Source organism: Megascapheus bottae, chromosome 18, assembly GCF_031878675.1.
Source record: "Megascapheus bottae isolate mThoBot1 chromosome 18, mThoBot2.hap1, whole genome shotgun sequence".
Lineage (NCBI taxonomy): Eukaryota > Metazoa > Chordata > Mammalia > Rodentia > Geomyidae > Megascapheus > Megascapheus bottae.
Window position 1 is genome coordinate 35,418,867 of NC_143526.1, and position 26,854 is coordinate 35,445,720.

A 26,854-nucleotide genomic window follows, 5' to 3' on the forward strand; every position below is an offset into this window, starting at 1 on the left:
CTCTCATTATGTTTCTAATGGAGAGTGCAGCACTTGATGCTAGACCCACAAGGCAGTGTGGAAAGCAATAGCAGGCATTACAGGATAAAATGATGCCATGTGAGCTCCCTTCCCCTTGTGCTTATCATTACAGAACATAGGAAACAGAGGAGACTAGTGTGGCCTTCTCCCTCCTTTTTTCCTATCCTTATCTTTCCTTCCTTCCTTCCTCTTCTTGTTTTTCTTTTTTTGGTAGCTCTAGAGATGGAACCCAGGCCTCAGACATGATAAACAAGCACAGAAGCCAGGAAGGTGGCTCACACCTATAATCCTAGCTACTTAGGAGGCTGAGATGTGAGGATCGAGATTCAAAGCCAGCTCCAGGCACTAAAGTCAGTGAGACTCTCATCTCCAATTAACCACTAGAAAACTGGAAGTGGCGCTGTGTTCAAAGGCAGTAGCCTTGAGATAAAGAGCTCAGGGACAATGCCCAGGCCTGGAGTCCAAGTCCCACAACTGACAAAAAAAAAAAAAAAAGCCATGGAAATCACACTAAGTAAGCTTTTCAGATTAGCTACTTTAATTTGGTAATATGCATTTTAGATCTTTTCATGATTTGGCAGCTCATTTCATGACTTATTTATTTACTTTTTAAAACGTGTGGCTTCTAAAAACATTTAAAATGACATATGTAGCCCACATTGTGTTTCTGTTGGATGTTTCTTGGTGTGGCATAGCAGTTTTTCAGTCTGGCATATGCCTGCCTCTCTGGTCATTCAAGTCCATGCCTGGACACAATTCACGCATACTGCACATGTCAGCCTCCTGGCCTGCCCCAGGTTCTTCTTTAACCTGAAAACTCAAACTCATCCATGCTTAGCCCCAACTAAAATATGACATCTTCAGTGAAGGCTTTCTGTACTTAATGTGTGCGTGTGTGTGTGTGTGTGTGTGCTTGTGCGCGCGTGCACGCACATGCGCGCACGCATGTGCGCCAATCCTGAAGCTTGAATTGAGGGCCTGACTCCTGCCCCTTAGCTTTTTCACTCAAAGCTAGCCTGTATCATTTGATCTCCAGCTCTGTATGTGATTTTTTTTTTGGTGGCTAATTGGAGATGAGAATCTCATAGACTTTCCCTCCCTGGGCTGGCTTCAAATTATGATCCCCAGATCTCAGCCACTTAAGTAGGTAGGATTACAGGCATGAGCCACCAGTGCCCATCTTTTACAGTATATCATTATCTTTTGAGCATGGGTTACATGACTGTCCTTCCAAATTATGAGCTCCTTAAAGATAGGCCCCTGTGTATTGTTCATCATTGGATCCTTAGTCTCTTGCACAGAATCCAACTCTGAATACTCACTCAAAGATGTTGAGTCAATAAGAAATAAAACACAGGAAAATTTGGATTATTTTTTGGTAAAACTTAAAAACATCCACTTATAATCAGATAGGAAAGTAGTCTAAATACAACAGACCAGGCTATATAAGTCTATCAACCAGTGGCTTGAATCATTCAAAAGTTTGAACTCTGTACTTTAGTAAGATCAATACCTTAATCAAAAATTATCTTAAAGTGTGCCAATGAATCGAAAGCAGAGCAGCCCCTAAGGGTAAGTGGACTAGGACAGGCTTGGAAATGTGGGGACTCACTCTGGAAACCGGATGGCTAGAACAACCATATTCCATGCCCATTAAATGTTGACAGACCAGATCCCACCAGAATAGAGGCACTGAAACTGAGCCTTTGATGTAGTTTCCAAAGAAAGCCACCAAGATGATTAAAGGGTTGGAAAATGAGATTTATGGGGTATGGCCATAGGAACAGAAACAACTCTGCCTAGACAAGAGGAAAGGCCGAAGGGTGACTTAATAACTATTTTCAATCATGGCTATTACACAGATGACAGTGACCAGATGGTCTCTATTTCCACCAAAGAAAGAGTATTGAAATGTACTTAAGCTGCAACATTAAAAAATCTGTCTAGTTCTAACAAAGAGCTTAACAGTTAAGATCTGGTGAACAGCAAAACAGAAACAGGAGATATGTGGTATGTTTTTTAACTCTTTTATTAGGATGGAACACAGAAAACATTAGGGTGTGTTCAGACCTCCAGCAGTCCTTTGTTGGGGGCAAATTCTCAACTGGATACTTGTCAAGTAAGACATATACCAATGGTAAGAATGAAAAGGAAGTTATGAAAATTCAAACAGCACCCTCTGGTGTACATAACTTTCAATTAGGGAATGTTAATAGTATTTCTCTAAGAGGTTTGAGCCATGACAAAACTGAAAGGAATATATACAGAATTAATCTCAGTGTTTGTTTATTCACTACATCTATCTTTATCAAGCACTATCCACTTCCTCCTCTAGTACTAGTGAACACCACGAAAGCAACCTTGGCTTCCGTATTTAGTAAGCTTGGATATCTCCCAATCAAATACTGAATTAGGACTTAGACATACCAGTGGAACATATCACGTGAACATTCCATGCTGTAATACGATCATGCTATCTGTCAGATAATGTGAACTTTGCCCAGAATTCAGGAGTTGTGTATATAGAAAAACTAAAGAATCACCGAGTGGAATTCTTTAGCATTCCCCAGGCTCCGCCTGCACATATAGAACCCTTCCTTACTAACATCTTTGTGTTCTGACTGTTAACTGGCCACTTTTTACATCTTCCTGGGATGCATACTTCAACAGTTTTAACATATTTTTCTGGTTTTCTGGCCAGTCCTGGGCTTGAACTCAGAGCCTGAGCACTGTCCTTGGACTTTCTCAAGGCTAGAGCTCTACCACTTGAGCCTCAGCACTACTTCTGGCTTTTTTCTATGTATATGGTACTAAGAAATCAAACCCAGGTCTTCATGCATGATACACAAACACTCTACCACTAGGCCAAACTCCCGACCCATATTCTTCTGTTTTTAAATACCCCCCCCAAAAAAAATCCTGGGGTTCAATCAAGAATCTTTTTTTGGGGGGGGGGGGCTGATCATGAGGCTTGAACTCTGAGCATGAGTACTGTCCCTGAGGGCTTCAGCTCAAAGCTAGCACTTAAAGCCACAGCGACACTTTTGGTTTTGGGGTGTTAACTGGAGATAAGACCCTCATGGACTTTCACGCCCAGGCTGGCTTTGAACCATGATCCTCAGATTCCAGCCTCCTGAGAAGCTAAGATTACAGACATGAGCCACCAGGATGTGGCTCAATCAACGATCTTTAGTAAAATGAGCATGGTGGTTCATACCTGTAATTCTAGCACTGAGAGGCAAGTCAGAAGATACAGTGTTCAAGGCCAACCTGAGAAACAGCAATATCCTGTCTCAAATTTAAAATTTTTTGAAAAGCCTCCTTGGCAGTCCTCCCCGTATCTTTAGCCATCTTGGTGCCAGATGGAAATTTCATTTATGTGACACACACACTTCCTTCATGTGACTCACCAAGCCAAACTGTGGTATTCTCTAGATTCACAGTCCTGTGTTAAGACTGAGGCAAGTGTGAATAGAAAATCGAGGATCTTGCTAGCCCTGAACAGAAGAGCTCAGGGACAGTGCCCAGGCCAATGAACAAACTTGTCAACTGGAACAGGCCAGCCCAAAAACAAGCACCTAGATCCCTGGGATCCAGCAAGCCCAAGGAAAGCAGGATCATGGGGAGGAGTAAGAGAAGATGATGGTACATCCTAAATGGAGCCACTTTGTGCCTGCTCTTTCAAAATTAACCAGAGCCAGGAGATCAAAAGAAAATAGTTAATGAGCATATCTAATATTCATATCTGCCTTTTAACTGGACAAGAACTAAAAGTGAGTCCTAGACTCAGGACAATTAGCCTTAGCAGTTTCCTGTGTCTCTCATACATACTCTGTAATCCAGACATCTATCAAGACCTCCTATTGGGGACCTTTAACCACTCCAATCCAGTCCCAGCTTCTAACTGCTTATTCTTTACCAGTCCCACATGCTCTCCCCTGCCTAGTCACCAAATATCAGAAGTAGCTAGAGACATTTTCCACTAACTCCAGGACTGCCTGGAATGCAGATAAGAATTAGCCAAGTCGTCCAGTCTTTAATTTTCTGCCCCAAACCCTTCCTTCTGCCATGTGTGTGCCCTCTAATATTTTCTATTGCTCAGACCCTGCCTTTTCTTTCAGATTTCTTTCAGATTTCATCCAAGGTCACATACATATGTTCACCACACAGTTCAACAACTGCCTCTTGCTGCCTACTCCCAGACTAGACAACAACTCTGCCTTCTACCACCCCTAATGTCCATGCCCCTTGTCAGCAGGAAATGCTTGTAGAGAATCAGTGCCTGTTTATAACTATCAAAAGTCTGGAATGGGGGCTGGGAGTTTGGCCTAGTGGTTAAAGTGCTTGCCTAGCATGCAGGAAGACCCGGGTTAATTCCTCGGTACCACATGCATAGAGAAAAGCCAGAAGTGGTGCTGTGGCTCAAGTGATAGAGTTCTAGCCTTGAGAAAGTCCAAGGACAGTGCTCAGGCCCTGAGCTCAAGGCCCAGGACTGGCAAAAAAAAAATAATAAAAATAAAAAAAAGTCTGGAATGTTTGGTCTGCCTTGGAGAATAGCCCCTTCCTCCACCTGCTGAAACCAGTAATCACCTGACTGTCAATCATCTGACTGAGTCAGCAAAGGATCCCAGGCTCTGAGGTCACTTCCTCATCCACTGAGATCACTTCCTGAACCACCCCAGTCACGCCTCCCGCTGACAGCAAGAGGTTTTTCCCCCAGTCTCTGGGATCCTCTGTGGTCCCACCTCCTGTCTTTCCTATATAATCCAGCTCAATACAAGTCCTCTCTTTTTTTTTTCTTTTTCGCCTTTTCCTTCCCCTCTGTCTCCAAATGCCTCCATCTTGTGCAGACTAGCAGTTTGCTCTCCCACCAATAAACTCTTTTTTGCCTGAAGAAAAAGAATGAAAGAAAGCTCTCAATGCAGACAGGAAAGGAAAGGCAATGGGGAACCAAAAGAGTACTAGCTGGGTATCCCTCAGGACCCCCAGACAGAGCTGGCATCCTGTGGCAATGTGTCTGAAAGGCAAAGGAGAGAGAACAATGCAAAGGCATCAAGAACTAAAAAAATAACATGATCACCTTCCAGAGAATGGAGCCATACAGCATGCTTTCCTCCTGTCTCCTTGAGAGGACATGAGAAATCAGTGGGGAGAACCTGACTCCTATACACATTGGAGAAGCCACAAGACACACAAAAACCAAACCCAACACAGACCAGGCACTGGTCTGGTGATGATAAGGCAGCCCCAAATGGAAAACTGTAGGGAAAAAGGAGTCAGGAGTGGGATTAAAGAGGGGCTCATAGACTGTTAGCCAATGAGTGAAATTGTCAGGTAACGAGTTCAAGTCCTTGTCTCAAGCCAAAAACTCCCCCGAAGAGTCTGGCTAGGCAAGTCACCAAGAATCATAGCACATTATTCTCAGTGCCCCTTCCCTAGCTTGGCTAGTAGTCTCACCCAGGTGCAAACCCTTTGTCACAGTGGGGACACTATCTAGTACTTGGAATACAAGCTTCATTCCCAAAGGCCGGGCTGGAAAAGAGTCTTACCTTTTTATCACGGTACTTGAGCACATATGGAGCTCAAGCAAAGTTTGATGAGCAAGCTAAGCTGGTGAATGTGATTTGAAAGAACAGAACCCTGAACTTGTAATCCTAAATGCTACCCTTTTTCTAGTTCATCTGGTTTTGGTCTTCAGATGCTATCAACCTTCATTTGTTGAGTAATTCCTTATCCTTCATTTCATACTCACAACCCCTACCCTCCAAGCAAGGAAAAAGGGGAGATATTACTTTGCTCAATTCAGATTATCTTGTGTCAAAATGAAAACAACCAAGCCAAAGAGCTATAGCAGATCTGGCTTCTCCAGGAGAATGTCGACTACTGCCCAGCAAGGGAACCAGAAACCCAACCTGATTATAGCGTAAAAATAGGTCATTGCTTGAATAGAGCCCTTTGGTTACTGGCAGCAAGCCCCTTTTGCTTCTGACTCCAGTGTCACAAGAATGGGGCAGCAAAGTCTTAGAACAAGGGCTCCATAGCCAGCTGGCTGCCTTGGCCCAGGCTTTCAGCTGGCATTTTAGAAGTATCTCATAGGGCTAGGACCCAACTGGGGAGCTCAGCAAGCCTTTGTTGCTATTGACATGAAATAATGGAATTGGTTAGGGTTTTCTGCTTTGGTTTGAACAAGCTGGGAAACAGTTCAAAGATCCTATAAGTCTCTCACTTGTATTCAGCAGCATTTATTTGGTAGAAAAGAAATGAATAGAGTTCAACTAGCACACTTATACCCATGCAAAACAACAGAAAGCCTTTGTTCTATGAGAGTCCATTGAAAATTTTAAATTACTACAATGCTTTACTTGCAAACTATTGTGTATGTGGGGGGATAGGTGATTGTGAAAATTTTGGATTTGCAGGAAAAGATGGTTGTTTTATGTAAAGAGGCTGAGAATTATTCATCAAGAATAGTGGTAAAACAGAAGGCCAAGAACCAGTGGTTCATGCTTGTAATATTCTCCTCAGAGGCTGAGCTCTGGGGATTGCAGTTCAAAAGTAGACAAAGCAGGAAAGTTCATGAGACTCTTTCATCCAATTACCAAAAAGCTGGAAATGGAACTGTGGCTCAAGTTGTAGAATGTCTCGAGTGAAAAAATACCCAGGTCTGAGTTCAAGCCCTAGTACTGGCGTGCACACACACACACACACACACACAACAATTAATGATCAATTTTTGATGGAAATTACATAATCCTTTTATCATCTGTTCATTATAAAAAAATAGATGATTAAAAAAAAATCCTGGGGCCGCAAGTTTGACCTACTGGCAGAGTGCTTACCTAGCACTCGATTCCTCGGTACCACATACATAGAAAAGCTGGAGTGGTGCTGTTGTTCAAGTGGTAGACCACTATCCTTGAGGAAAAAGCCCAAGGACAATGCTCAAGCCCTGAGTTCAATCCCCAGGACTGGCAAAAATAATACCCTAAGCTCTATAATTTTATTTAAAATTATACTTCATTAGTCAGAAAAGCAAGATTTGAAAAGCATTAATAATACATAGCAAGACTATAATTTGCAAAACCATGCTCACATGAACAATTTATACCTTTCTCAAAGAGTTCCTTCAATTTCTAATCTCCTTTCTCCATGCTAGAATTACTAGTATATTAGAATTATGAGTATATTAATATGTATATGAATGACAATATCTACCAATGCCATTTGGAGTCTAAGATGCAATAAGTCCAAATCACAACAGCTTGAATAAAGTGTGTTTCCTGGAACACGAAAGTGGAAATTCAGAGATTGGTAGCTTCAGTTTGGTGTTAAGTCTGATTCAGACCGTTTATGATTAAATATTGGCCTGTTTTCTATCTACTTTGTTAGCTACTTCCTAAAGGTAAGTTCCCTAGTCATGGTAATTAGCTACAGCATCCTGGGCCTCAAGTCCCCACACATCCAGGACAGACAGTGGACTGGCTTTGGAAAGTTCTCTTGAAGACTGAAGAACCTTTGTTCCAAAGTCCTCAGCAAACTTTCTAGTGGTCTGAATTGAGTCACATGTCCTTTCCTAAACACTCCTCCTTCGTACCAACTGCCAAGTCACTAGGTTCCTCACTGTGGCAACCTGAAGGATTACTGGGCTAAAGAATCAAAACCCTCCCCTCAAACGGGGGGGTGAGACCAATCTTATTCCTACCGGAAGATAAAACCAAATCCTGGAGCTGGGAGCGTGGCCTACTGGTGGAGTGCTTGCCTAGCATGCATGAAGACCTGGGTTCAGTTCCTCCATACCACACACATAGAAAAAGCCAGAAGAGGTGCTGTGGTTCAAGTGGTAGTTCGATAGCCTTGAGAAAGCCCAAGGGCAGTGCTCAGGCCCTGAGTTCAAGCCCCAGGACCAGCAAAAAACAAAACAATAAGAAACAAAAAAAACAAAATTAAATCCTGCTTATTTACTTCTAAATGGAGAGATGTTGCAAAGAGACAATTAGTATATCCTCCACCCTTTGTCTAGCACTGAATTTGAGCTCAGTCTCTATCAAAATGCATTTGGAGTGTATTTTATCATTTTAACAAAGATGAACATTGTTTGTTGGTTTGTTTTTTTGGTGTCAGTCTTTGGGCTTTAACTCAGGGCCTGGGTGTTGTCCCTTAGCGTCACTCAAAGCTAGCATTCTACCACTTGAGCCACAGCTCTACTTCTGGCTTTTTGGTGGTTAATTGGAGATGAGTCCCATGGGCTTTCCTACTCAGGCTGGCTTCAAATAGGATCCTCGGATTTCAGCCTCCTGAGTAGCTAGGCTTTATAGAGACATTCTCTTGGAGCAAAAGAGAAATATGTCTTGAAACTCTGTGTGAGGGGGAAGCAGGTAAAGAAGAGGCAAGGTTTATGGCAAGTTTGGAATAGTTCAATGAAACACACTCAACAGACCACATTCACATAGATCCTCCAGAATGCAGGCAACATGACTGTAAGTCATAACCAAATGAATCTATTTCAGCAGAGGGCTGATATAGTCCAGATGTTTTCTTTCAAATTTTAGTGCTACAGAATAGTGCCTGGCCTATCTTATTCTGCTTTTATACATATCTAATTTATGAAAATGAGCTAGAAGACTTTAAAAAAGTAACTTCTAGGCTGTCTCAGAGTATTTTCAGATGATCTTCTGGATATGTTTGTGTGTATTATATGCATTTTTTGTCAGTCATTGGACTTGAACTCTGGGCACTGTCCCTGAGCTCTTTAGCTCAAGGCTACCGCCCTACTTCTAGAGCCACAGCACCACTTCTGGTTTTCTGGGTGTTAATCAGAGATAAGAGTCTCATTGTCCTTTTTTTAGTGCCTGGGCTGGCTTTGAACCGTGATCCTGAGATCTCAGGATCTGAGTAGCTAGGATTACACGCATGAGCCACTGTTTCCGGCTTATAAGCATTTTTGTTTCAAATATAAACTCAGTGTTACTAGATACTAAGATCAGGGCCAAGAAATATGGAAGAAATAGAAATAATCTGAAGTTTCAAGTATCTTTTTTTTTTGGTGGGTCATGGAGCTTTGAACTCTGGGTCTGGGTGCTGTCCCTGAGCTCTTCAGCTTAAGGCTATTAACCTACCCCTTGAATCACAGCAGCCTCACTTCCCATTTTCTAATGGTTAATTGGAGATAAGAGTCTCCTGGTCTTTAGTGCCCAGTCTGGCTTTGAACCATGATCCTGAGATCTCAGCCTCCTGAGAAGCTAGGATTATAGGTGTGAGCCACCTCACCAGGCCAAGTATCTGTTCTTAAGCAGTACAATCTCAGCCACAATCATTGCCTGAGTACAATTACTGTGTTAGGTACCAAGCCAACTTCTTTATACTCATTTTATCATTTAATCTGATTATCAATAATACTATAAACTGAGTTCAAGCCCCAAGATAGGCAAAAAAAAATTAAAGGACACCTGCACATCCATGTTTATTGCTGCACTACTCACAACAGCCAAGATATGGAAACAGCCCACGTGCTCCATGATAGATGAGCGGGTATAAACAATGTAGTACCTATACACAATGGAGCAGGGAAATAGATGGAACTAGAACAAATGATGCAGGTTCTCTCAGATTTGTGGAAAATAGATATAAAATGCACTGGACTATGATAAAGTACACAGGAGTCTAGATACTCTCACACAATAAGATCAAAAGAAGATACTCCTAGGAGAGAAACACAAAGAAGCGATGTCTATGGGCATCTTTATATTTATATACATTATATATATTGAAATGAACTCTAAGATATGGAAACAAGAGATCTCTCTCATCTTATTTGATGATTCTGTCTTCTTTTCTTTCTGTGTGGTGGATTCACATGTATATCTTCAGGAGTGGGGTACAGAATGCAAGGGGAAAAAGATGAAAAAGTACAGTAGTGGAGCTCTCTGCTCACTGATAAAGTGAACTATACAACTCATGGGTGGAGATGAGAGGGAGGGACTGGGAGAGAACAAGGGGAAGACTCTGTATGGAAGGAAATGTGCTCATTATCTCACTCATGTAATTGCAATCTCTCTGTACATCACCTTTATGATAACAATAAACTAAATAATAAAAAAAGATGAAAAAAAGACAAGAAAAGTGAGACCATCCTCTAGGAAGGAAGAATTTCTGAGGTTAGCAAAAGCTTTTCAGCATAGACATGAAGGCACACACACACAAAAAACTTGAATGAGAAACCCTAAATCATTATTTTTCAGCTTTGCTATTTTGGAACAGAGAGTTCTACATTTTGGAGAGCTATCCTGTGCACTGTAAAACAGAAGCATTCTTGACCTCTATGCACTAGATGCCAGTATATGCATGTCAGGTTGCAGATGCCAAAAAAGCCTGTGACAATCAAAAAAGGAAGATGATGGGAACAAAGAGGCTGATGGGAATGATATCCTACTATGGGTGGAAGATGTGGAAGTAACTAGAGACGGCTGAGTAAGGGGGCAGAGGGCTGGAGGAACCCAGTAAGAATGGGAGGCTATATGAATCACAGAAAGGTAAACTGGTAAACTGAGGTGTGCTCCAAGTATCCTCTTAATATCTCCCTTAGATGTGAACTCTGATAACATAAGACAAATGGAGTCCAATGCAATCCTACAATAGGGACCCTGTGAAGAACACCCCGGAGCAGAGAATCTAGTACTAAGGAGCAGGTTCTAGATTCTAGACCTAGCAGCTTGCAAAGGACAAAACCCAATTCTCTTTTTTCAGTACATAAAAGCAACATGGGGGCCGAGAGTTTGGCCGAGTGGTAGAGTGCTTGCCTAGCATGCAGGAAGACCCGGGTTCGATTCCTCGGTACCACATATATAGAAAAAAGCCGGAAGTGGTGATGAGGCTCAAGTGGTAGAGCTCTAGCCTTGAGAAAGTCCAAGGACAGTGCTCAGGCCCTGAGCTCAAGCCCAGGACTGATTAAAAAAAAAAAAAAAAGCAACACAGGGAGACGTTGTAAGGCTGACTATAAGGTAGTCAAGAGCCTGGAATTTTTGAACCTCCTTGGGAATGTGAGGTTGCTGATCAGGATCCTGGCAGCAGCCACCCTTATCTTCTCAGGCCATCTCCAGTTACCTCACCTCTCACTCCACACCTGCCACTGCTCAGGAAAATCAGAAAGAAGGTTGAGATGCTTTTCCTGTGAGACAGAGAGAAAAGAAAATGAGAGAAGTTTGAAGTTCTCTAGTAAATGGGATCATGTTTCTCAGTAAAAAGAAAATGAAGCAGAGCTGGGGTTGGAGGTTGAGCAAAGAAAAGTGGCTGAGAAATGAATACTTAAAAAATGCCATTGAGGCCGGGAGTTTGGCCTAGTGGTAGAGTGCTTGCCTAACATGCACGAAGACCCAGGTTCGATTCCTTGGTACCACATACATAGAAAAAAGCCAGAAATGGTGCTGAGGCTCAAGTGGTAGAGCTCTAGCCTTGAGAAAGTCCAAGGACAGGGCTCAGGCCCTGAGCTCAAGCCCAGGACTGGCAAAAAAAAATGCCATTGAGTGTCAAGCATGAGTTACTATACCTAGTGTTGACAACATCATGAAAAACTGGGTGCTGAGTAAGTCCTATGATCTTTCTTGGAATGAAAGCAAGTTGCAAGAGGCAAGTCACTGACGAAGGAGCCTCTTAGTGTGATCAGAGCCTCAGGGTGGGCTGGTGAATTTTCTCCACACAGCGTCTCCTCAGCTCTGGTTTTCAGCCTTCTGCTCCACAGGCTGTGGCAGACTGCTTACAGGTCTGTCTGCTCCAGTCAGGGGAGTTCTGGAATCTGGGTTTCCACCATGTTCTTATGTGCCTGCCACAGACCTCATAACTCAAGGAAGTGCACAAGAGTTAATGCTGAGATGAACAAAGGACTCATGAAGGTCCATCTGTGTGAATTCACCACAGAATTAATGAGCACATCTAGTTATATAACTGCTTTTCCTGCTCTGCTCGGCAGCCACTAGAGGAAAGCAGAGCCATCTTTTCATTCCTGTGCTATATATAATCTGAACTCTTTTTGGGTTAGGGAACATGTGTACAGCTCCAAATCTCTGTCACACTGGCGATTAACTTTTTTTCGTCAAAACTCAGCATTTTGACACAGAGATGCTATAAAATAATCTAGACTTAAGATTAAGACATCTAAGATTTAGATACTTTGTTTCATTTCCTATATTTTTCTATCTTAAAAACATTCATCATTTCTGGTTCCACTCTGAGAAATAAACAAAGGAAGGGTGAAAATGAGATGCTGAAAAAACAGATTGCAACATCCCATAATTATAGTCTTTGATGCTAGAACCTCAAGGCTCCAATCCCAAATAGGGCAGTATTTCTATTTGGTAACTTAATAGAGAATGATCTATTGACCAAGACAGAATAGGCCAGGTTTGGTTTGTGCTTTTTTTTTTTTTTCCATCAATTTCCTAGGCTCTAACCCTGGGGACTCATGTCCTCCTGACTGATAGATGAATATTTCATGAACAAGACTACTCTTTCTTTCCTTTTTCTTTTCTTTTCTTTTCTTTTCTTTTTTCTTTTCTCTCTCTCTTTCTCTTTCTCTCTCTCTCTCTTTCTCTTTCTTTCTTTCTTTCTTTCTTTCTTTCTTTCTTTCTTTCTTTCTTTCTTTCTTTCTTTCTTTCTTTCTGCCAGCCCACCCAGGAGCTTGAACTCAGGGTTTGCATACTGTCCTTGGGCTTTCTTAAGTCTAGAGCACTGCCACTTAGGCCACAGCACCACTTCTGGCTTTTTCTATGTATGTGGTAGGAAGGAATTGAACCTGGGAGTGTGTGTGGGGGAGGGTCTGAGCATGCTAGATAAGCACTCTACCATTAAGCCAAACTCCCAGTCCTTAATTTTCTTAAAAGTTTGACTTATGGTGATTTTTGCTCTATCAACTTCTTTTTCTTTTCTTTCTTGGGATTTGAACTCAGAGCTTTTTGCTCAAGGCTACTGCCCTACCATTTGAACCACAGCTTCATTTCTGGCTTCTTCTTCTTCTTCTTCTTTTTTTTTTTTGGCAGTTAATTGGAGATAAGAGTCCCATGGATCTTCCTTCCCTGATTGTTTTAGAATTGTGATCCTTAGATCTTAATTTCCAAAGTAACTAGGATGATAGGCATTAGCTATTAGCATCTACCTATTCTTTATTTTTTACCCAAGACCTTTTATAGCACACATTTACTAAAATTACTCTATCAATTTATGCTAGTCCTAAAACCTCCATTTTCAAAAGTCCACATTTGCTATTCTAATATGCATTATTATACATACAAGCACACTAACTTTTAAAATTACCTTGCCTTTTAGTTATATGTATTCACTTATATTTTTAGCCAATTTAGTTCGGCCTTCCCCCAAGCCAATTCTTCTATAATAATAAAATTTGAAAAATAAAATTGTTTATCTGATGGATTTTGTAGAAATATTAGTAAAAAAGAAATATTATATTAGTATTAAGTCTAATATTTAAGTGTCAGCAATAAAATTATGTATGGCAAAAAGCTCTTACAAAGAATGTGGATATGTTTTGAGACCTCTTCCACACCAGGTGGCTCAGTTCCTATGTAATGGGGGCATGTCACTATGCTTGCAGTCAGACAAACTTGGGCTCCAATGCTGCTGACTCAACTACACCTAAGTAAATGAGACCTGACACTCGGGTGACATATTGAACCTCCACCACCTCAGTTCTCTTTGGTACAGTGGGGGTCGTCTGAGTGCAACAGGATAAGCTCTCTATGGAAAAAGAGCAGGCGTACATACAAGATTGCGTATATGAAAGTGCATGTAGAGAGCTCAACAGAAATCTTGGGCTTCCTATTGCCTTCCTTTCTCTCTGTACTTCCCAGTCACTGAGATGACCCTGAGAACTGTTTCCCTGCTCTGGCTTATAACCACTGGTCCACACTACCTGTCCCTGCCCTGCCTTCCCTGTATGTGTGTCTTGGAAGCACAACTGCATTTGACTTTCCAAAGTACAGCTCACGGCTCCCTGCAGGAGCCCACTTCAGCTTGCTGTCAGTTCTTCCTTCTATCCAACCTGCCCATTCTAAGCCCATAGGTCCTTGAAAACACACATCTTTCTACCCCAGCTGGCCCAGGCCATTCTCCTGCTTTGTTTCCAGAGCTCTAGGGTCTACAAGAGAATTTCAAGCTGCTTTATGCAACAGTTGAGACACACAGTTCCCAGCCTGTTCCTCTCCAACTTCCATTCCCTTCTCTTCTCACTTGGTACTCAACTATAATTCTACTTCTAGTACTTGGAACCCCATACTGTGTCATCAGCCTCCAACTTACATTTGCTCCTCTTTTTTTTTATCAATGAAAAACTCCTAGATATCTCCACCTCCCACTCAAATGCCACTCTGTTAAATACTGTCTCTGAACCACTCTGTTAAATACTGTCTCTTGTATAATTTTTTTAGTGCTGCACCTTTCTACTCTCATAGAAGGATTTCCATTGTGTGCAGTGGTACTGGGGCTTAAACTGAGGGCCTCACACTCCTCATCACTCAGAAGTGGCACATTATCACTTGAGCCACACCTCCACTTTTGGCTTTTTGCTGGTTAATTGAAGATAAGCATCTCAGATTTTTCTACCCAAGCTGGCTTCAACCTGTAATCATTAGATCTCAGCTTCCCAAGTCTCAAAGATTGCAGGTGTGACCACCAGCCCTACGATCATGTAATTGTTTTTCATGTTTTTGTATAATTTACTGTTGCCTTAATATTAATGTCTCCTTTAGAGAGCAGACAATATTCAGTCCTACAGTAGTAGGACTTGGGGAGTAGTCACTTGGGGATTGTGTACTGTTGAACCAATGTTCCAGCCTTGAATGTTCCAGCCTTGCCAGGCACCAAGGTGGCTCAAGCCTGTAATCCGAGCTACTCAGGAGTCTGAAATCTGAGGATCGAGGTTCAAAGCCAGACTGGGCACTAAAGTCCATGAGACTCTTATCTCCAGTTAATCACCAGGAAACCGGAAGTGGTGCTGTGGCTGAAGGGGTAGGGCGGGAGTCAAGAGCTGAAGAGCTCAGGAACAGTGCCAGGCCCAGAGTTTAACTCCCCCCCCCCCCCAAAAAAAAAGGCTCCATCCAGCCCTGTGGGTAGATTTATACATGTTCCAGCAGTGTGAGGAGATTATAACGAGATTATTCGCTTATTCGCATTTTAAAATGCAGCTCATGTAGAGAACCCCTTTTTATATAGTTACCACTCACTCTAGTGAATCAGTTAAATTTACCTAAAGCCAGAGGAGCCCAAAACTCGACGTCTCTTCCTCAAAGTCCCAATTCTTTCGAAGTTCCTTGCTCTGTGGAATGAACGTGGGCAATTGCTTTTGCAGTTTTTGGCAATGCCAGTTTATGGCTATGTTTTTCTGTTCACTGAACTGGCTCATTTCTTCAGGAGAACAAACTGTTCTGGGCTGAAGCAGAATTGGCTGGGTTCTAACAAAAAGATCCCCCCCTCCCCAGTGTTTTTGCAAAAGAACCAAGTCAATTTATAGCCAAGTAACAAAAGGTCAGAAAGGTTAGTCAAGCAATGGGCGTAATTCCTGTGTGTCACAGCCAATAAAGGAAATGGGTGGGAATAAATAGTATGTAATTTTAACCTTATATTATTTGTACAAAATTATTATTTAACTATACAAAATGACCCATGGCTTCCAATATAAAGCATCTCTCATTCTAATTTTTAAAGCTGTATTGATTGTAAAAGAACTGAGATGGCCTCAAATCCTTCATTTGTAAGTAGGAAATGTCAAAAACTTGGTACTAATTTATGAAAAAACTTGGGTCATTACTTTGTAGATTTGACATAAAATGTGCACATAAATTCAGTATCTTATAATCAAGTCACAAAACAAGTTGCATGGTTGAATTTTAAATAAAATTCCTGCCCAAAAGGGAGATTATATTAACTTAGAAGGCTAAGAAAAAGCCTTTCTACAAAGGTAACAGTTCTGATTCGATTGTGTTAGAAGTATGACAAACTACTGCATTATTAAGTGAGCCTAAAACAACAAGAAGAGCCTGCTTTTAAAGCAGACACAAAGAACTGACATCACCAGCCAAGAAAGATGGATGAGTAACAGCCTGTACTGGGCAGCAAACCAGGCCTAAGCCCATGGGTCTGTGGAGAAAGTCTTTCAGATTTTAAGTCTGTTAGAAGGCCTCCTTTTCCAACTGTCCACCCCCTTCATGTGCCTGAAGTATTCACCATTAAAGCAATCATGTTACCTGAATGATGAATGATTAAATAGAAACTGTCAAGGTCGGACAAGATGGTCTAAACCCATCTCTTCCCCACATATTCTTATTTAATTATTTATTTATGCATGCCTGCCAGTCCTGGGGCTTGAACTCATGAGGGCACTCTTAAGGCTCGTTTTCTGCCACTTTGAGCCACAGCACTACTTCTGGCTTTTTCTATGTATGTGGTGCCAAGAAGTTGAACCCAGGGCTTCATACATGTTAGGTAAGCACTCTACGTCTAGGCCACACTCCCAGCCCGACCCCCATATTCTTGCAAGTACAATTATAATCCTTGGAAATAACACCAGAAACTGACGTCTGAAAGATGGGCTCTCAGGCTCCTGAATAGCTCAGCTAGGATTACACAGATGTTGCCACTGGTACCTAGCCTCCTCATGGCTTTTGTTTGTGGGTCATAGGGTTTGAACTCTGGGCCTGGGCATTGTCCCTGAGCTCTTCAGCTCAAGGCTACCACCCTACCCCTTAAGCCATAACCCCACTTCCCGTTTTCTAGTGGTTAATTGGAGATGAGTGTCTCAGACTTTTTATTGCCCGGGCTGGCTTTGAATTGTGATCTTCAGATCCCAGCCTCCTGAGTAGCTAGGATTACAGGGGTGGGCCACTGTGCCCAGCTCCTCATGGGTTTTATAAATAAGTTTTGTTAACTGAAACAACATCAGGACATAATCTAATAATCAAAACAGTTATATTTACAGGGAAGAAGGTTTAGAGAGATCAACAGGTTTCCATATTTTACTTAAAATGGCAAAATATTGATAAAAATAGACTACGAAGTCACATAGGTTTATTTTTTGTAATAATCAGAACATGCACTGAGAAAAAGATAGATACACTAAAAAGCACTGTTAAAAAGTGAAAACAGTATCCTAAAATGTTCAAGTAATCCAAAGCAAGGCAAGAAAAGACAAAACTCGAAAACAGGAAACAAAGATAAAATAACATATTAAAGCCTTAATATAACCTTATTACTTTAACTGAGAATAATTATCTTAAAAGGCAGATATTGCCAAAGTGCATACAAATGTTATTTTCAAGAAACAGACTTCAAATCCAAGGAAACAGAGTATAGTCCATAACAGATAAGAGTAACAAGGCCTATAGAAAGTGATGCTAACAGCCAGCATGGTGGTTCACACCTGTAATCCTAGCTACTCAGGAGGCTGAGATCTGAAGATTACGGTTCAAAGCCAGCCCGAGCACTAAAGAATGAGAAACTCTTATCTCCAATTAATCACTAGAAGTGGGGCTGTGGCTCAAGGATAGGGTGGCAGCCTTGAGATGAAGAGCTCAAGGACAATGTCCAGGCCCAGGGTTAGGGTGGTAGCTTTGAGCTGGAGAACTCAGGGACAGTGCCCAGGCCCAGAGCTCAAGCCCCATGAACTATAAAAAAAAAGAAAGAAAGAAAAGAAAATGATGCTAAGGAGTCCTGAGGGAGGCATGGCTCAAGTGGTAGGGCACCTGTCCAGCATGAATTCAAACTCTAGTACCACCAAAAATAAATAAGTGAAATGATGTTTACAAATACTTTGTTATACTAGAAATTACTTAGAATATAATAAGACATGTTAAATATATTTAATAAAACATGAAAAATATACAGAAGCAATAAACTATCTTACAACTTATACCTTATGTAAGCAATTTTTTTAAATAAATGGTTTGAAGGATTAAATGAGATATTATTAATTCCTCATAATTTACTCTGTTCATATTATCTACCTAAACAAGAACAGGTTTTATAATCAGAAAAACATTGTTTTTATTTTTCCTTCTTTGCTTAAACAGTAACTAAAGATGATTGTACTGTCTGGGAAGGAAGAACTAGTCTTGATCACTGGCAGAATCATTAATGTGGATGTTATACTTGTTAAATAGATGTTCATTTTTCCACCTTAGCCCTCCAGATACAGAAAAGATGGGCTAGAAGACCAAGAAATGTTCTTTTTTTTGCAGGGGGTGGGGGAATCTTTCAGAATACAATTCAGGGTAAGAAGCGGAGTGGAGGAGCAGAGATAGGAGGGAGAGTGAATGTTAACCTAACCAACACCATACTTTCACTTCTATCAGTTCTTTCTACTAATGCCATCTTCTGTTTCGGAATCCAGATCCCCAATATATTTAGTTCTTTCTCCTTGGTCTCCTGTAGTCCCTGATGATCCCTTAGCACTTCCTTGACACTTTTTAAAGGCATTAACTAGTTCTTATGACTGCTTCTTGATTTGGATTTGGTCTTCCTTCCTTCCTTCCTTCTTTCATTTCTTCCCTCCCTCCCTCCCTCCTTTCTTTTTGTGGGGCTTGAACTCAGGGCCTGGGCTCTGTCTCTGAGCCTCTTTGTGCTCAAGACTAGCTAGTGCTCTATCACTTGAGCCACAGAGCCACTTTCGGTTTTCTGGTGGTTAATTGAAGATAAGAGTCTCATGGAGCAGGGTGCCAGTGGCTCATACCTGTCATCCTAGCTATTCAAGAGACTGAGATCTGAGGATCTCAGTTCAAAGCCAGTCCAGGCACAAAGTCCATGAGACTTATCTCCAATTAACCATCAGAAAACTGGAAGTGGCCCTGTGGCTCAAGTGGTAGTTCGCTAGCTTTGAGGTGAAGAGCTCAGCGACAGTGCCCAGGTCCAGAGTTCAAGCCCCACAACTGACAAAAAAAAAAAAAGTCTCATGGACTTTTGTGCCTGGGCTGGCTTTAAACAGTGATACTCAGATCTCAGCCTCTTGAGTAGCTAGGATTACAGGCGTGAGCCACTGGTGCACAGTCCATGAAACTTTTACCTCTAATTAACTACACCCCTTCCCCTTTCCCCCCCCAAAAATCTGGAAATAGAGCTCTGGCTCCACCTTTTTTGCTAATGGTCAGTAAAAAAGCTCAGGGACAATACGCAGACCCTGAGTTCAAGCCCTAGGACTGGTACAAAAACAAAGAGAAAATGAACAAAAATCCTGTAGTAGATAACAATGCTGACTTAATACAAAGACTGGCAAAAAAAGTAAGTTAAAGGCTGGAGGCATGGCTAAATAAATGAATAACTAAGATGGCCAAGATTTGGCCCTGCATTGAATTATAACTCTAGATAAATCTAATGTAAAATCAAAAAGTAAAGTCACAAGTAGACATTGGCAACTCCAGATGCCACATCTGGACTGAGATTAAAACTGTTCTCAGAACTCAAAGGAAAGGACAGGGACACTGAATTAAATCATCAGTACTGGGGGCAGGCAAAAAAAGCAAATTTGAGGGAATACTATCTGACTCTATGATTCACCTATTTCTATTTCTATTTCTAGTTCATTAAATAAGTCTCTAAAACTCTGCAAATTTATCACTTGTTTCTATGGTCTGAAAATTGGAGCAGGGCACCAGTGGCTGGTGTTTGTAATCCTAGCTAACTCAGGAGGCTAAGATCTGAGGATCATGGTTCAAAACTAATCTAGACAGTAAATTCCATGAGACTCTTTTTTCCAATTAACTGTGGCTCAAGTGGTAGAGTGGCACTAGCCTTAAAAATCTCAGGGACAGCACCTAGGCCCTGAATTCAAGTCCCAGCACTTCTCTCTCTCTCTCTCTCTCTCTCTCTCTCTCTCTCTCTCTCTCTCTCTCTCTCTCTCTCTCTCACACACACACACACACACACATGCAATCAGAAAGAGGCCATTTCTACTGTCCCATAAAGCAGCAATAACAACAGTAGTGAACACACACATACTGGACACAATTCCTTCTAAGCACTTCACATTATTATTTTTTTGTGTGATAGGAGCTACTTTTCCCCAATTCACAAATGAGGAAACCAAGATACTCAGGGACAAATACTTTGCCCAAGCTCACTTCTCTAACAGTGGGCAGAGTCAGGATTTGAAACTCCATGGCTTGGATCTAGAGCCCATGCTCTTAGCATCACATCCTTCTGTTATCTAGATGAGTTCACTATCAAGTAGAGAACACATTGAAGGAAAGATTGAAATAGAAGAACAAATACTTCTAGAAGGGAAAAGGATCTGGGAAAAGAGACACCTAGGAGCTCCTAGGGTCTCATACAAAAGTAAGTTAGCAAATAAAATGAATCACTCACAGGGTATCTATAGCCTGGAAAATCTAGAAGCAGAATGTATAAGGAAAAGAGAAAACACTCCAAGAAAATAAGTTAAACACAGTAGCATACACAAAAGGGAATTGGCAGTTTCTTTTTTAAAATTATTCAGCCACAGAAGTGTCTTATCCAAGACACTAAGATCTACAGTCCCCTAGATGGGGAAAGGAAGTAAATTCAAAGCCCTCTAGCCATCATGTGTGACCAAGTCCAAGGCCATTCCTGGACCACATGCTCTTATCACCCTACCATAGTTTGCAAGGACAATAAAACATCTGCATTTCCTCCCGTGAGTCCAGGCATGCTGTGTGGGAACTCTGCATACTGGTGCCGCTCTTCTTCTAAGAAACAAATGGCTTAGCTTTTCTTACTTTCTAGACCTCTGAGTATAGGCCCTTGCTGGCCCCCAAATTCTTTTAGACATGCTAGATGAGCATTCTACCAGTAGACCATGCATGAAGCCCTGAATTCTATTCCTCAGTACTACATACACAGAAAAAGCTGGAAGTGTGTTATGGTTCAAGTGGCAGAGTGCTAGCCTTGAGCAAAATGTGTCCAAGGACAGTGCCATGAGTTCGAGCCCTAGGACTGGCAAAAAGTAAAATGTAAAATTTTAATACTGGTAATGTTGGTAAAAGACCAACATACACACACACACACGCACACACACACACTTGGGGTTGGGGTCCGGGTGATATCCCTGAGCATTTTTTTGCTCAAGGCTAGCTCTATCCACTTGAGACAGCTCCACTTTCAGCTTTTTGGTAGTTATTTGGATATGAGAGTCTCAAGGATTTTTTCCACCTAGGCTGGCTTCCAATTGTGATCCTCAGATCTCAGCTTCCTGCGTAGCTGGGATTACAGGTGTAAGCCACTAGTGCCCGGCTAGACCAACATCTTTTAAAAATCAAATAATATACATCCCCAAAGTAGCTAGTCTTTTATGACTTATTAATGAATGCTTTCAAACTTTCTGGAAGCAAATAATTTACGTGTTATACTAATCATACCTGAAATAGGTGAAGATATAGATTATTTAGTTTATTCTACTACTCTAATCCTAAAATTGGCCTAAAAATGAAAAGATAAAACATGTAGGCAGAGTACTTAAAGAACAATAATTGAGGGGCTGGGAGTTTGGCCTAGTGGTAGAGAGCTTACCTAGCATGCACGAAGACCCTGGTTCGATTCCTTGGTACCAGACATAGAAAAAAGCCAGAAGTGGTGCTCAAGTGATAGAGTTCATGCCTTGAGAAAGCCTAAGGCCAGTGTTCAGGCCCTGAGGTCAAGCCTCAAGAATGGCAAAGGAAGAGGAGGAGGAGGAGGAGGAGGAGGAGGAGGAGGAGCAGGAGGAGGAGGAGCAGGAGGAGGAGGAGGAGGAGGAGGGGGAGGTATGTCTCATTATGTAGCTTACTTAGGCTAACTCAAATTTGTGATCCTGCTGCCTACTACTCCCAAATGCCAGAATTATAGGTACATACCATTATGCTCACCATAATATCTATGTTAAACTCTAAAACTATAATAAAGATACGTTTTCTAATCCAGATCAGAATATCTATTTAAAATCAAGTGTTCATATTGCACTTCAAGGGAAAAATGCTGCACACACATTAAAAATAGGCACAAAATAAAAAAGCTTTTTGTCATCACTATTAATATATTGCCTGAAATTCCTTCAAGTACAAGCAACATGAAAATTAATAAGAGAAGCCAGGTGCTATGACTTGTGCCTATAATCCCAGCTACTTAGTAGGTTAAGAGCTAAGGATTGAGGTTAAAGGCCAGCCTAGGCAGAAAGTCTGTGAAACTCTTATCTCTAATTAACCAGCAAAAAACAGAAGTGGAGATGTGACTCAAGTGGTAGAGGGTCATTTCTGTCCTTGGGATTTCTCAAGGCTAGAGCTCTACCACTTGAGCCTCAGCACCACTTCCAGCTTTTTTTCTGTGTATGTGGTACCGAGGAATTGAACCCAGGTCTTTGTGCATGCTAGGCAAGCACTCTACCACTAGACCAAACTCCCAGTCCCTCTTAACATTTTTAATAGTCATCCCTCACTCCAAATAAATTGTCTCTTTTTAGGGGTAGAATCAGTCATTAATACTGTATAAAAACTTCTAAGGTGGCCAGGAGTTTGCCCGAGTAGTAGAGTACTTGCCTACCATGCATGAAGATCTGGGTTCAATTCCTCGACAACACATACATAGAAAAGCAGGAAGTGGTGCTGTGGCTCAAGTGGCAGGGCCCTAGCCTTGAGGAAAAAGACCAAGGACAATGCTCAGGCTCTAAGTTCAAGCCCCAACACTGGCCAAAAAAAAAAGTTCATGGGCTAGGTGTTTGGCCTAGTGGTAGAGTGCTTGCCTAGCATTCATGAAGACCTGGGTTCAATTCCTTGTATCATATATATAGAAGTGGTGCTATGGTTCAAGTGGTAGAGTACTAGCCTTGAAAAAACCCAAAGACAGTGCTTAGGCCCTGAGTTCAAGTCCCAGAGCTGGCAAAAAAAAAAACCCCAACAACGGGGGCCGGGAGTTTGGCCTAGTGGTTAAAGTGCTTGCCTAGCATGCACAAAGACCCGGGTTTGATTCCTTGGTACCACATATATAGAAAAAAGCCAGAAGTGGTGCTGAGGCTCAAGTGGTAGAGCTCTAGCCTTGAGAAACTCCAAGGACAGTGCTCAGGCCCTGAGCTCAAGCTCAGGACTGGCAAAAAAAAAAAAAAAAAACCCAACAACTTCTGAGGTGATTTTAATGTACAGCCAAGCAGAGATATCCATTACTGTATATTTAATTATCTAAACAGCTAAAAATGCAATGCAAATACAACCATTTGTGATAAGAGAAAAAGCACAGTAAGAAAGAAGTTCTTAAGAAGAAACTTGACAGAAGATATAGTTAGTTCCTATCTTCAAACCTTTTAGTACTTCCAACTAAAAGGTAAGTACTTACCACCCAAGGTAGCAGCATAGAGGCATAATCTAAGACCTCAGATAGATAGTAATGAGAGATTGCAATCTCTGTCCAAGGTAGGAACCAAGCCTTTAATAGAAGCTGAGGTAGTAAGGGCTAGTTGCACACCTGAATAAGTCATGTGTGAGTAAATTCCTATAAATGCAATTGCTGAGTCAAATGGTATTTGCTTTTGAAAATAAGAGCTTAATTTAAAAAATCTTAAATGTAGAAAAGCATGATGTGTAGAATAATCAAAAGTACTATGCTACATATATAGGAATGGAGTGGGAGAGATGAGGTAAGCTGGAGCAGGGCAATTACTCAGTGTCCACCAGAGAGTAAGCAGAGAAATGGATAGCAAACCAAATCTTTGTCACTCCAGTTTGGTGTTGCTCTTCCCATTCACTTTTCTCTACTGCAAGCTTAGTCATCTATACATGTCCCCGATCTATCAGACCCCTGGGTCAACAGGCATTTCTAGGGCCTTCCATCCTAACTATGCCATTCCTCTATCCATTTGAACTACTCCCTTTTTTGCTTACCTCACACTCATATATCATTCAAAGCTTTCCTAGATATTTCTGTTTCCTATTTCATGGCCACTTTTTCAATATAAATAATATATCACTAATATTCCTAAAGAGGCTTTAAATTAGCTTCTAGATAACAAGCTATTTTTTTTTTTTTGCCAGTCCCGAGGCTTGAACTCAGGGCCTGGGCACTGTCCTTGGACACTTTTTGCTCAAGGCTAGCACTCTGCCAGTTGAGCCACAACACCACTTCTGGCTTTTTCTTTGTGTCTGTGTATATGGTTCTGGGGAATCGAACCCAGGGCTTCGTACATGCTAGGCGAGCACACTACCACTAGGCCATGCTCCCGGCCCTTACAATCTATTTTTAAGCCTTTTTGTTTACTAGAACTTTAATATGCTATTTAAGATGCTTCTTCCATAATGATTTCCCTGTTAATCATTTTCCTTTCTCCTCTCTTTCCCCTCTTATTTTGCAGTGCTTTGAATCCAGGGCCTTGTACATGTTCAACAAGTACTCTACCACTGAGCTACATCCCCAGCCCCTGTCAAATTAATTCTCTGCCTTTCCCTCTGCACATATTAGTTATAAAAAGATGTTTCATACCTTGGGCTCTCCTAGCGGAGATTTACAATAGAACAAAATCTAGAGACATTAGGCCAAACAGTATGACACTAAATGTAAGGACCTCCAGGATAAGGAAACAAAAGCCATATAATGCATGACTATTGTTCTTAATGTACTATGTTATCTCTCATCTCTTTTGCCAACCCTTGGTTATCTCATATTGTTATAATATTTCACCTTGTTATCTGATATATTTTATATGTGCTTAATTGGTTCTTTGAAATTGGATAGGGAAGGGGGGAAATCAAGATAAGCAGGGGGAGGGTGGAAGGGAAATGGGGACCATGTCATGAAAAGGGTATCAATGTTTGTGAAGTTATGTACCTTTTATCTGGTGAATATAATGTAACCCTTCTATTAATCATAATAAAAATAAATTAAAAAAAGATGTTTCATAGTGATTTTCACACATGCACAATGTACTCTGATCAAATTCACCTCCTCTACTACTAATTTTCAGTCTAATCTCATGTTTTCCAAACATAATTCATTCTCCTGACACAAGTATGCTTTACTCATTCTTTCAACAAATACTTGCTGTGCATTTATTTTCCCCAGAATTGTCTGAGCTCTGATAGTAAAGATTTTGTTCTTCAGTAGCTCAGGCAAGGAAGATGTGTGTAGAGGGAAGAGAAGGTAGAAAGCCAATATATGTGTAGTAACAGTGATATGTGCTATATGCAGGAAGGGGAAATTTCACGATATAGTACTGTATTATGGTCAGTTGAGGTTGCTATCAATGATTCCACAATTTTGAAGCAGAAATCTGAACATAAAACAGAAATGGTGCCCTGTGGATTTCTGGCAGGAGAAAAGTCTAGGCAAAGGAAACAAGTACAGTAGCCTTGAAGCAGGAGCATTTCTGAATTAACTCAAGCAGCCAAGACAGAGTCAGTATGAGGATAAGCATTAGAAAATGTGTGTATAAGAAAACTTTTCTCGGGCTAGGAGTTTAGTCTAGTGGTAGAGTGCTTGCCTAGCAAGCATGAAGACCCAGGGTCTGTTTCTTTGGCTATATATATATATATATATATATATATATATATATATATATATATATATGCCAGAAGTGGTATTGTGGCTCAAATGGTAGAGCTCTGGCCTTGAGAAAGCCCAAGGACAGTACTCAGGCCCTGAGTTGAAACCAGGACTGGCTGAAAGAAAGAAAGAAAGAAAGAGAAAAGAAAAGAAAAGGAAAGAAAAGAAAAGAAAAGAAAAGAAAAAAAGAAAGGAAGGAAGAAAACTTGTCTTGCCAGGTGCCGGTGGTTCATGCTTGTAATTCTAGCTATTCAGGAGGCTGATATCTGAGGATCATGGTTCAAAGCCAGCCCAGCACAAAAAAACCTATGAGACTCATCTCCAATTAACCATCAGAAAACCCAAAGTAGCACTGTGGCTCAATGGTAGAGCTCTAGCCTTGAGCTAAAAAGCTCAAGGTCAGAGCCCAGGCCCAGAATTCAAGCCCCACAACCAACGAAAGAAAGAAGTGGGGGGAGGGAAGAAAAGAAAGAAAGAGAAAGGAAGGAACGAAGGAACGAACGAATAAACGAGGGAGGAGGGGGAGAGGAGGAAATGGAAAGAAAGAAAGAACTTGCCTCAAACCAGGTGCCAGTGGCTCATGTCTATAATCCTAGCTACTCCAGACACTGAGATCTGAGGATCAAAGTTCAAAACCAGCCTGGTCAGGAAAGTCTATGAAACTCCTATCTCCAATTAAATCAATCCTCAGAAAACCAGAAGTGGAACTGTGGCTCAAAGTGGTAGAGTGCTAGCCTTGAGCAAAGAGAGTTCAGGGGCAGTGGCAGTGCCTAGGCCCTGAAATCAAGCCCCATGACTGGAGAGGAGGGAGGGAGGGAAGGAGGGAGAGAGGGAGGAGGAGAGGGGGAGGGAGAGAGAGGAGAGAGGAGAGAGGAGAGAGGGGGGGGGTTGATATAGAAGGCCATTGAATAGTTAAAACTAAAAAAAAAAAAAAAAAAAAAAAAAAAGAAGCCAGATAGCTGGGTGCAGTGGCTCACACCTGTAATCCTGGTTACTCAGGAGGCTGAGATTTGAGGATCGTGGTTCAAAGCCATCCCGGGTACTAAAAAGTCTGTGAGACTCTTATCTCCAATTAATCACCAGAAAACCAGAAATGGCTCTAGGGGTAGGCCGGTGATCTTGAACTGAAGAGCTCAGGGACAATGTCCAGGCTAAGAGTTCAAGTGCTACGACCTAAAACAAATGACCTAAAACAAATCACTAAATTATATTTTCAATATGGGTTTGTAGATTTATAAAAGAGTAAAAATAAGCTAGGTGCTGGCAGCTCACACCTAAATTACTTAGAAGGATCACAGTTCAAAGCCAGCCT

The 26,854-nt window shown here is 41.4% G+C and overlaps 1 protein-coding gene across 5 annotated transcripts in view; it reads right to left on the reverse strand.

The window, feature by feature from the left end:
- Positions 1–26,854, reverse strand: part of Zhx3 (zinc fingers and homeoboxes 3) — an 83,573-nt gene that overhangs the window by 16,426 nt on the left and 40,293 nt on the right. Inside the window, exon 3 of one of the 5 annotated variants that reach the window (XM_090352375.1) lies at positions 11,127–11,185. The exons of the other annotated variants lie outside the window; for them this stretch is intronic. The gene's annotated coding sequence lies outside the window, so the exon portion shown is untranslated. The remainder of the gene's footprint in view (positions 1–11,126; positions 11,186–26,854) is intronic. 5 annotated transcript variants of the gene reach the window in all.